This window comes from Indicator indicator, chromosome 4 (assembly GCF_027791375.1).
Source record: "Indicator indicator isolate 239-I01 chromosome 4, UM_Iind_1.1, whole genome shotgun sequence".
In the NCBI taxonomy this organism is placed as follows: Eukaryota; Metazoa; Chordata; class Aves; order Piciformes; family Indicatoridae; genus Indicator; species Indicator indicator.
In genome coordinates, this window is record NC_072013.1 from 9972846 (window position 1) to 9984740 (window position 11895).

An 11895-nucleotide genomic window follows, 5' to 3' on the forward strand; every position below is an offset into this window, starting at 1 on the left:
GTCTATGTCCTGTTGCTTTGAATTTTAAACAACATGATATCTGCTTTTTCTCAGACCAAGTGTAGATGACAGGTCAGGAAAATCACCAGGGACAACTTTCCCTGGGTTGGCTCTCCAGCAGTGACTGCCACCAGTAGAGCTCTAGCAGGGAAGCAATGACAGGAGACTCTGGAGATAGAATTCCAGCAGGGATACAACCACTAGTTGTAAATTCTGCTCTGTTGGCTCAGCAGGATAAGAGTGGTGAGCAGTGTGTTGGAGAAAGACAGGTTGTGTGACTGTAAAGAAGCTTAGTCTTGCTCTGTAGCTGGTATGGTTTTGCTTGGAGTTTGTAGCTGAATCAGAGACTGCAGGATGTTTAATCAGATAATAAGCACTGCATAGGTAAGGTGATATTCCCTGTAAAGATCTCACTGCAAAGAATGAAGGAAAGCTGAAAAATGGCTTAAGAATAGAGGAAAAAGAACTACACAGGCACTTTATTTGTACGGTGTGCAGGAGGAGGTGGGACAGAGGGTGGGGGCCTGGGTCTAAAGAGGTACCTGGGAAGGCTGCTTTAACACATAGACCTATGATTGATATCCCAGACCTGGGTCTATCTGCTCTTCTGAAGGCAATAGTTTTGGGAAAAAATGCCAGTCAACTGCATGCTTTTGCTGTGCCTTGGTTGGCATAGTTCTCTGAACAGTTTTTTTGCTCTGACTCTTGTTTCTGTTATTTACTGGGCAGACAAAGCAGTGAAATCAAGCTTGACCTTAAAATTGCTATTTACATTATTTTAATTGTGCAATCATGAGAGGCCACCAGTAAGGCAGATTAGAAAAGCAGGTCTTATGGGGAGCAGCTGAGGGAACTGTGGTGGTTTAATCTGGAGAAAAAGAGGCTCTTGCTCTCTACAACTACCTGAAAGGGTAATGTAATGAGGTGAGGGTCTGTCTCTTCTTCCTAGTAACAAGTGATAGGACAAGAGGAAGTGGCTTCAAGTTGCACCAGGATTGGTTTAGATTGAAAATCAGAAGAAACTTTTTCACTGAAAGGGTTCTTAAACACTGGAACAGGTTCCCCAGAGGAATGGTTGAATCCCTACCTGTGGAGGTTTTTAAAAGACGCAGAGGTGTGCTGCTAAGGGACATCATTTAACACCAGACCTAGTAGAATTAGATAATGGTTGGACTTGATCTCACAGGTCTTTTCCAACTGAAACGATTCGATGATTCTAAGATTCCTAGAATTTGACTGTGGCCTGGATGAGGAGATACCAACAAAAACTTCTGTACAAATACAATACTTAAAGAACAGAACCTTTCTTAGTGAAACACAGCAATCATCACAGTATAGTTGAGGTTTGTGGTGTATCAACACCAAAGTGGTTTCATTTCACTCCTGAAATAACAGATTGATAAGTTTTGTTGCTTAGATTTCTGCTGAAGAGTCTAAGCCTTGTATTGCTGTGGACTCCAAAGCACCTCTAACAAGAGGCTCAGTACTGCCATTTTTTTTCATAGTGGTTTGTATAGAGCTTAGCTAGCCTAGAAATGTGTCACCCATAATCCTCTCAGATACTGTTAAACCAATGAAAGCAGCCACCAAATTTTGTGTCATGGTTCAGATCAGGCTCCTGTGGTTTTCCACTCTTATTCTTTTTGAACTCATTGCTGCTAAGAGACAGGACATGCAGCTTTAGAGGTTAATAACTCTCTCTTGTGAATGGATCCTCTATAGCACAAGCAGCTGCAGTGCAAGCTATCCTGTGCTGTTCATCTAACGTTCCTTCATGCCACCACAGAGGGATAGCCAGTAGCATTAGGAGTTTTGTACTACATCCATCAGGAAAGATGCTTGCAAGCTTTGTGTACGGATCAGCATCTGTTGGCAGGGAGGCAGAAACCATCCAATTCGTTGTGTGCAAGACAGGTAGTATGTATAGATGCCAGTGACTTTTGGTTAGCTGGTGACCTGAAGAGAAGCCACCACCAGCTCCCTGAGCCAGCAGGCCCTGCTGGTGATTTTTGCCACAGGGTGCTGAGTTGCTGATTTCCAGCAGTGGTTAGGCTTGGGAGTTGTACTCTAGAAAGCCTCAGAGCTGGATGAAACTGGAGCTTTCAGTTGTTAACAGAAGGTTACATTGCTTTTACCTCAACACTAGGAAGTTACAGAAGTCATTGCTGTGTTAGATGTCCTTGAAATGTGAAGTGCAAATTTTATATTCATACCTTATCAAGTCAGGCAGGATCAAGTCAGAAAGTACCTGACTCTCTTCCTTTCAAAACTTGTCTCCATCCTGTCCCAATGGAGTGCCACATTACTGGGAAGACTTCCCTTGGCTGAGCTCAGGGCAATGTTCCCTATCAGGATTTGTCCTGTTAGATCTTATTACCTGCCTCTTCTCCATCTAGGTGAGATCTTGCTGCATTTGGGGCACTAGGCTGCTACTGAGACATCTGCAGAGATGGAGTATTGGAGCAATAGGGAACAGAGCAGTAGCTAGCACAGTGTAAGCCTAATTCAAACATGCAAATCAAGATCTATGTTTTGCATTGATCAGAGAGGTTTTTTGAGGTTTGGAAGAAGCTTTCCAAAGGGATGTAGCTCTCCAGTAGCTCTAAGTGCTAAAAGCTAGTCTGACAAAGGAAGCTTTTTTTGTGGAGATGAGATAAACCTGACCATTTGGGCCAGCTCTTTATCAGGAAAACAGCTCACAAATCAGAAAACCCAAGTATGAAAACTCTGGGAGCAATGATTGCTTTGCTGTGGCCATTTTCCTGGAAAACAGGTATGTGGATCTGTGGGAGTGTGCATGCTAGTGTTCAGATGAGACTTCTTGATTAGAACTATGGTTAATGTATGCTTCCTCTCTACCCAAACCAGGGTTGTCAGAGGTTCATAGATATGTGATGGTTTCTGTGGATTTTGCTTGTGAACTTGCTGGTAACACCTAATGCCGAATATCTTGTCCTTGATGCTCCATCACTCCAAATGCATGCAGAGACCCTCACCACATCAACGCCATGTATGTATCCATGCAGAAGACTTGCAGTATCCAATAGTGCCGTGGATAAGCAGCATGGTTATATAAGTCCTCCTCTTGTACTGTGCCCAAGGGGGGCCTGAATCCCACGTTACATTTGATGGCCCTGTGTTATGCAAAAGGTGGTCATTTCTGCCCACTGAATCTGTGAAGTTCTTGATAGACCAAGCCTTTTCATGCTTGCTGTAATTTTCATATCTCTCTTCGTGAATGGGCAGGTGGAATGTCAGAATATTCTTAGCACAGGAATTGGGGATGAAACTCAGCTGTCCGCAGTCCAGATCTGTCATTGCTGAAGATGTGCACAGGGCTCTGGTCCCTCCATCTGTAGGAAAAGGCCACAAAATGTTTGAGGACATGGAGTGGTGGCTCCATCCTCGTTTTCCAGCAGCTGAGCGAGGCATCTGTCAGGACACATACTACCAAATCCACACACATGACTTGAGTAATGCAGTTACTGGCAGTATATATGACCTTGGACTGATACGATGAGAAGAGACTGTTTGGTTAGCTCAGGGACATAGTTTCTAATTAGACATCAAACAAATGGTTAACTGGAGTTGTCTTTATTGTTTCTGTTTACCCAGGCATCAAAAATTTATGGAACCGCTGGAATAAACAAGAGCCACTCATTTCCTTGGTGTATTGTCAGCCACCCAGCTTTACACCTACTTGCAGATGTAGGCTGTTCATATTTACAGCAAGTTCCCTTTCATTCCACACCCACTCCACCTGTTAACCTCATTTCTCTGAACCCTGCTTGTGGCGTGATTCAGCTATGGATGTAGAGAGGTCATACTACCTTGAAATCATAGACCTGTTCTGGTGAGCCCAAGGCAGAGTTAAACTGGAATGTACCTTAGAGGAACTGAAAGTGGGCTGTGTGCACTCATTTATGGTAAATGAGAAGCTTAATGGAAACAGGTGGATCGTCTGTGAGCCAACACCTTTACCTGCTACTCTGGTGTGTCATATGCTGGTATCTGCCTGACTGTGCAGGAAAGACTGCATCCTTATGATAAAGAGCTGTCAGCAGGCAAGGGTAGTACTGAAATATGTACTTCACTTGGCTGTGGTCCTCTGCTGGGGTTACAGGATTTGGGTGAGTGCCTTGCTGCTCCCTGCTTTTTGCAGCACTGCCATGCTGATGGTCCTGCTCTACCTGGGGGCTGCTGGGGCCCAGATGCTCCAGTGTCTTGGGCTTCCCTGCTTCACCTGAGATCAGGAGTGTTAATCTTGAGCCACTTTCCTGAAAATAACCTGGGGAACTAGACCAGTGCATATACAGGATAGCACAGTGTGTGTCCTGTAACTTGCTTCCATGGTTAGACAAAAACCACAGTGTGCAGCTTTCTCCAGTCTCTGGAAGCAGATACATCCTCCACAGATAGAAAGGTGGAGTGCTTCCTCAGACCAGAACCATGGTGGAGACTGAGTGACATGGGCTGCTGTACACCAGCCCTATGAAGACAATCATGCTGTTTTGCTGGGAACAAAGAGGGATGATATGGCACTTCAGGACACAGTTAAATGGCCATGGTGGTCTTAGATTGATGTTTGGACTCAGTGATCTTAGAGGTATCTTGCAACCAAAGTAATTCTGTGATTCTCTGATTCTGTGTACAGTGGGTCAGTGAATGTGTGGTAACCTTTTATGATTTTTAGCTTTACTTCCAAGGAAAAACTTCAGCCTTTTTGCAGTCACACGAATGTAGCTGGGTCAGCCAGGGTCCATCAGAATAAGGTTTTGTTGACTTAATTTAGCAGATTTCCGTTGGGGCTACTCACAAATGTGGGAATTGCTGGGTTAATCTTCATAAAAGATAGAAAAATTGGCAGCAGAAGGAATTTTTGAAAAAGCAAGTTAAAGGAAAGAAGCGGGTGTGAAGTAAATTATTCGCACTGAAGCCTTTTCCTTTCTGAGCTAGCAGAGAATGTACGGGTATTTCCTGGGGAGAAGAATGTCACATTTAAAGGTGTCATTTCTTTGCTAACACAGGCAAAAATCCCTGAAAGTTAAACACTTCCAGCTCAAACATGCCCATTACTGGCAGAAGAGGCTTTGATTAGTCTTTGCTGGCCCTTTGGGCCTTCGATTCAGTGCCCACATACATTTACTTTGCAGCAAAGAACAAAGTTGCAGTACAAATGATCAAGGAAGTTTTTTTTCAAAGTTATGTTATTGTTTTGCATGTGCCTGAGTAATTCCTGCAAAGAAGGAAGCATGAACTAATATAACATTTATCGCACAGCTCAGAGAATGCTGTGGCCCTTGCCAGAGGAGATTGCTGCTCATAAACCTGCCTATTGGATTTTTCACATGAGAAAAGAATTTCAGCTCAGTTTGGTGCCCTGCCTCACTGACATCACTTTGAGAGCAGCTGATCTCTGGCAAGCCCTGGGAAACAGAGTGCTGCAGTGCTCTTGAGGTATCCTGAGGATCTTCATGCTACAGCGAGAGCTTACCTCCAAAAGGAAGGAGTCAGTGGAAAATTTCTGGAGCGAAAGGGTCAACATCTTATGAAAAAAAAAAACCTGATCAATGGATCTCTGTCAGGGCATAACCCTCTCTGCAGATTCTGAATCTGGTAGACCCCTAGGTATTTGCTATGTCTCTTCATGTCTTTACAATGCAAGCAGAAATAACTTTGTCTTTATAACAACACTCCTCTCAGAAGTGGCTTCAGGACCTGGAGGAAGAAATGCAAAGAGGTTTTTTGGGTGTCTCCCAGATGCAGCTGATGTGCTTAGTTGAAAAGGGCAGATGCATGTTTGAAGAAGGGACTTAGACCTTTTGACTTTCAATGCTTCAGCCAGCTGGTCTTTCTTGTGGGCTTAGACAAGTCCAACCTCATCTTAATTTCAAGACTAATTTGTACAATAGGTCAAAATACTGGTTTCCTTAATGAGAAGGTTCTCTATATTCCTAGGTCCTTCACATCTTGCAATAAGTCTGGGTTTAGTATCAGGAATCTTGAGAGATGGTCTTGCGCAACCTGGCACGACACTGCTTGAGAAATGCGTCCTACATGAGGTCTCCAGTGCTTCTGACTCCCTTGTAAGCAAAAAGCGTTGAGAGAGCAGTTTTGCCCTCACCCTGAAAAGGGTGACTTCTGGTATGAACCTGCCTTGTGTTGTGAATGATTGTGTGTGTCTGTGTGCGTGCGGGAGAGAAACACCTTGAGAGTGTGGAGTACTTGCACTGAAGATCACACCATTTAGTGCGTTCAGCAGAGCACAGCACAATCAGCAAAGCTGCTCTCCTGGGCTGCATGTTCCTCCTCCTAGCGCGCTTCAGGAGCTGAACTTCTGCTTCTGCCCGTTATAGAAAGATTATCGGCCAACTGTTCTGGGCTGGAGCCAAGTGGTGATGGGTTTCAACAGTGTTGATACTTGGAAGTAGGACCAATTCAGATTCCAGGTTTCAAACACTGGGTGTGGAATATGCAAGACAGTTTGTAATCAGCCTTTAGTCCATTGTATTTCTCTCATTAATTCTCAAGTGCAACTAACCTTTGCAGTAGGTGAACTTTTTCCTTTTTCCCTTGTCAAATATCTAGGTCCCACTTCATGCCTATTCTAATTATTAATGAAATACAGCATCTTTATGATGCCCTGGTAATCCAGAGACTGCAGTCTGGGGCAGGAAATTCCCATCATTAAGGGTTTGCTGAGCTCTCTCTCTCCAGAAAATGACATTTACTAATTACATCATTTTGATGTATATGATACCCAAACCAAACATGTTATAAATTAGCAAAAGCTCGTTTGTTTCATGAAAAGTATTGTTCTTCTTTTATTCAATGACCTTTTTGTTCCTCTACATCCTGGACCAATCAAGTGCCGGTGCAGTTGCTGACTTCTGAGCACAGACAATAGCTTATTCCGTCTATTCTGTTCAGATGACTGTAGGAATAGGCAGTCACTTTGTCATGTGGAGACTGGAGGTTGTATAAAACCCTTTTTCCCACCATTTAGAGAGAGTCTGAATCCTGAGAGGAAAACCCTGTCATAATAATAATAATAATCCAGAAGCTAGAGCCCATTGAAGTTTTCTCAGCTTTATGATTTGGGTGGGGCTGGAATGCAGCCCTCCCCAGCTGAGGCTTACTTGGATTTTTTAGAGTTATAGCATGGACTGGATTTCTTTGCATTTCTGGCAACAGCTTTACACACAGTTTTCACAGTGGAACTTCAGCATTTGTGAATGTAGCTGCTCCAGGGCTGTCTGGAGCAAGTCTGTTGCATTCTCCTCCAGAGAGGAAGTTCCTCCAGAGAGGAACTCTGTGAGCTTGTCAAGTGGCCCAGCATGATGGTTCTGGGCTGAACTGGACTGGATGCTCTCTGAGCGTCTGCCATGCAAACACAGACATCGGTGGCCACCTTCTCAACACTGGTGTCTGTTGCATGATACCAAGGCATGCTCTGCATAAAGCATCCCCCAGGTAATTCCTCTGGGAAGGCTTCAGGCTAAAGGATGGAAGGAGCAGGGGGATGGGGAGCTGTCACCGCAGTACAGTTTCTAGGTGCTTCTTGTGAGTGGCCGCAGTGACCACTACCCTGAGATGGGAGCAGGGGAGATGTGCTGGGGAAATGCAGGTGGATGATGGCAGGGGCCACTGCTGTGCCAGGAGGCTCTTCCTGGCAGCATTTCCTACAGTCCTTGCACTGAGACAATTGTGCACAAGATCCCTGTGGCCAGCTATGGAAGAGTAGTGTCCAGTGGAACCTTTCTGGCAAGGTCAGAGTTTGTGGATGACCCAAAACTGCAGGCTGGGGCTGCACAGGAGTCCCAAGGAGCAGGCAGGAACAGAGTGAAGAAAAAGCAGAGGGAAGAGAGGACTAAGATCTCTGTAAATCCCAGGAATGGCAGTAGCTCTCCAGTGCCAGCAGTATTGACAGGAGAAGGACTGAGACATGAAGTGAAAGGCATTACATGTGTTTGGGGCTAGGAGGGGGCTGAGAGACCTCATTAGCATCATTCATATATTCCTGAGCAGTCATTTAATACAGTTCATCTTCCTACCAGCCCCTTTAGAAGCCAGTGTGTACCATTCACAACAAGTGTTTATCTTCCAGCTTTAAAGACAGACGTCAGAATGTTTCCCTCCTTATTCATGCTCCATCTTTTCTCACAGCCCAATTATTCATGACATCACCGCCTTTTCCTCCTCAGTCCCAGACACAGTGTTTCTGTGGCTACAATTTCCTGGACAAGAGTTTCCAGTTTGCATTGTTGGGGGTGGGACAGGACAGGAGGGGATTAAAAAAAGGGGTTGTTTAGTGTGAAAGCATTAAATGAGAAATGCAGCCAGGGAAAACTCAGATGCACGCTCACACACACACACAAGCAGAGTGACAACAACAACCACCACCAAGGTTATTATAATTAATTTAAAATCTGTTTAGAAAAGGGTTCCTTTTATGTTGGACGGGCTCTTTAAGTGGCTCAAGAAGTATGAAAAACAGGAAATCAAACTGCCTCATTAGGAATTGACTCTGCTCAGTAATTAGAGGCTAGAAAACAAAACAAGGAAAAGCAGGTGGCGAATGAGCTCCAAGCAGCAGCTATTGTATCATTTCAGTGTTCTGTGGGCTAACAGCCTTATATTTTTTAATCTATTTTTTTTTTCAGAAAAGTGTTAACTTCCATGGAGAAACAATTACAAAAAATTATCCAGAGTTTAATGGGAAAGTGCTGCTTGCTCAGCCTCAATACAGAGGCTGTGAGCTTGCCTCAGCCTGGGGTTTAATTCATAATTAGGCAGTATTTTGCTGTGTTTAAAAAGACAACTCTGTTCTCCAGCTTCGACTGCTCCCCCATGAAAATCATGTTAAAAGTAATTACGGAGTGATACCATATTTTGCTGATACAATCAGATGAGATAACTCTAAACATTAATATCAATTATTTTCTAACAATAACCTTTGCTGAGCAAATGCTGCCAGTGATTTCCAGCAAATATCTGTTTGTTTCAGTCATGCTGGAGTAGGGGCCTGCCTGCGGTACATCCTTGCTCCTTTGGTTTTGCAGGAATGTTCTTCTTGCAGAAAGCTTCCTTCCCAATACCACCCACAATTATCTGCCAAAACCAAATCTGAGTTGTGTGAGCCAGGGGTGGGTACCTGCTCTGTTTCTGGGTGATGGCTGTGGGGCTTTCTGACTCGTTTTGCCTCAGGGAGGGAAGACATTGCAAAAGGCAAGCACTTGTGGGGAACAGGGCTAGCTCTCTATTGATCTGTAAAATGAATTTCTTGAATAAATCTTTAGCCAAGAATTAAGTAGTTGAATACAAAAGATCTAAAAAACCCTGACACAAATATAAAACTTCTTTTGTGGGGCAAATAACACTGAAGGAAATGGCTTTCATCGCATGGCTCTCACACAGGCAGAAAATAGAAGTTACTTTTGTCATATGCGCTGCTTTTTTCCAGTGGGAATTTTATCCCAGGTCTCTAAAAACAACAAATACTAACTGATGATAAAGCAGGAGTATTTACCTACTGTTTACTGCTGACATCCTGTCAGGATATGGTGCGGCTGAGTGAGTGCATTTCAATTCCAAGATGGGCCTGGTGACTTTGCAGGATGAAGCCCTGCTTTGGGAAAGCCAAGCGAACAGAGGCAGCAGAACCAGGCAATCTATCTCCTTGCCAACCAGGCACTTCTTGTCTCTCTGGTGGTGCATCGCTGTGGGCAGCTGGAGGCTGCAGCCAGGACAGAGGGCAACACTTCCCACAGAGTCTGCAACCAAGGGTTAGGTACAGTGTGAGGCAGGTCTGGTGAAGGCAAGCTGAAAGCCAGCTGCAATCAAGCAGGTTCCCTGGTGTAAACAGGGTGTCACTAAGATTTGAAATCAGCCTTCCTGTGGCCGAGCCAAGCAAAGCCATGGGGCTGAGGAAAGATGCAGTCAGTACAAGGCTGGTTTGTGCCGAGATCACCACAGGAGGGACTGCAGCAGATACAGGGGTGTATTTCTTATCTTGTAACAAAAGTCAGATGGACAAAGAGGGAAGACTGTACTTGATGTGAGCAGCTGCCAGCTCACTTCCCACAGAGAGGGCATGAGTATGGCTGTGGCTTGGGTGGGTGGGCTCAGGGTAGCTTTGTGCTCACAGAGCAGTGCCCAAGAGCAGGATATGTGCACCAGGTCTACAAAAGCCATCAAATACAAAATTAAATTCTATCAATTTTTATTAATAGTGACTCCTTATATCACTTATTTCTTCAGGCAAGGGCTTCCATCAGCTAGGAGGGGATATGGTTGAGCCTTTGCAGTTAAGAAGGCAGCTTCACATAGCTTGCTGCTTGGCTGCCAGCAGTGGGTGAATGGCCCTTTCCTGCATACAAGTTTTCAGTTTGGGGCTGCTCCCTGCCCTGGATGGGCTGCTTAGAGGGAGAGAGAGAGAGTGGTTAGAGGGTGGTGGAGGTTTGCAGCCAGTCCTGAGCTCCCCTGGACTGCTGGTTGCTGCCAATGCCTTGCTTTGGGATGGAACTTTGTGCTGCTTTTGAAATCCAACCCTGGGCTACTTTTTATCCTGAAGACAGTTTCCTTGGAAGGGGCAAGTCCTCTGGTTTGAATGTGTGGAGCTCAGCATTAGCACTGTATGCCCCACAGACGTGCTGTATATTTCTTACTTTGTCCATTAAGGAGTTTCTTACTCCTGGCCAGCAGCCTGGCATGATGGATCAGTCTGTTGGTGGAACATGGGCAAGTGCTGTGTCTGGTGAAGGAGAAATGTGGGATTGTCACCTTGCCAAAGGGTGCAGGTGAGCTTTAGGAATGTTCCCAGACTCCCATGTGTTGAGTGCCCAGATGGGAAATGTGCCCCTTTCACCTGGTGGCTGCCTCAGAGGCCAGATCTGGGCTGCCGGGAACCACCCTGCTGAACAAAGGGACCTTGTACTGGCAAGGGACATCAAATATGCTGAAAGCATCACAGACTGCCAACCTTCCCTTGGTGGAGTGGCTCCAGAAAATGTGGATTTGACAGTGCTTTTTTCTCTCCCAGTCACCTTCCTTGGAGTGTTTCCTTTCGTCAGCAGGCTGGCATTTCTTTTCTGTTGTGATACACGCATTTGCTGAAGGGTAGAGGTTTCCTTACCAGAAAGTTGAACCCTGTTCCTAGATCTGTTGACATTTGCCATAAGTGCTTGAGCTGGGCAAATAATCCGTGAATGTATGTTGACATTTCTAAATCAATTTGCTTTGGCTAGTACTACACCTGTCTAGAGATTACTCTTGCAAACGTTCAATGGACTGACTTCTCCTGCCATAAATACTTGCAGCAAGTGCCTTTCAGCATCTCAGAGACCATGTTCAAAACCAGCTCATAAATGCGTGAGAGTGGGAATTGCCTCTATGTACTTTTGTTAGGGAGCAGATATAATTTCATGGCTTAATTGCCTTATTGCAAGCAACTGTGTTACTTAAACCACGGTAACTGTAACACTGGAGACCTCGAACCTGATGTTGCTCTGCTTGGTCTACCCATCCGAACATCGGAAACTGCATAAATCAACATCCCAAATGAACCTATGGAAACCGTAAATAACTTTAAACAACAATAAAGCTCTAAATACATCAAATGTGAATAATTTGCTGGGATCCAGTAGTTCTTAGCCGGCACAGCTAATGATTTCCTGTGGTTTCACAGCGCGGTGGCTGAGAGAGGGCCATGGGGGGGACACCACACAGCTTCCCGTATTGTTTTAATCAGGCCTTGTAGGTGGAATTTGTGAACTCATGAGAATGAAAGTTTCCCATTGCTGGCAAGGATCCAGGCAGAGTTTGGGCAGACATTGTGCAAACTTCCCCATGCATCTCCAGGGGCTGATTTACCATGGGATGAATGGGGTCCCTGAG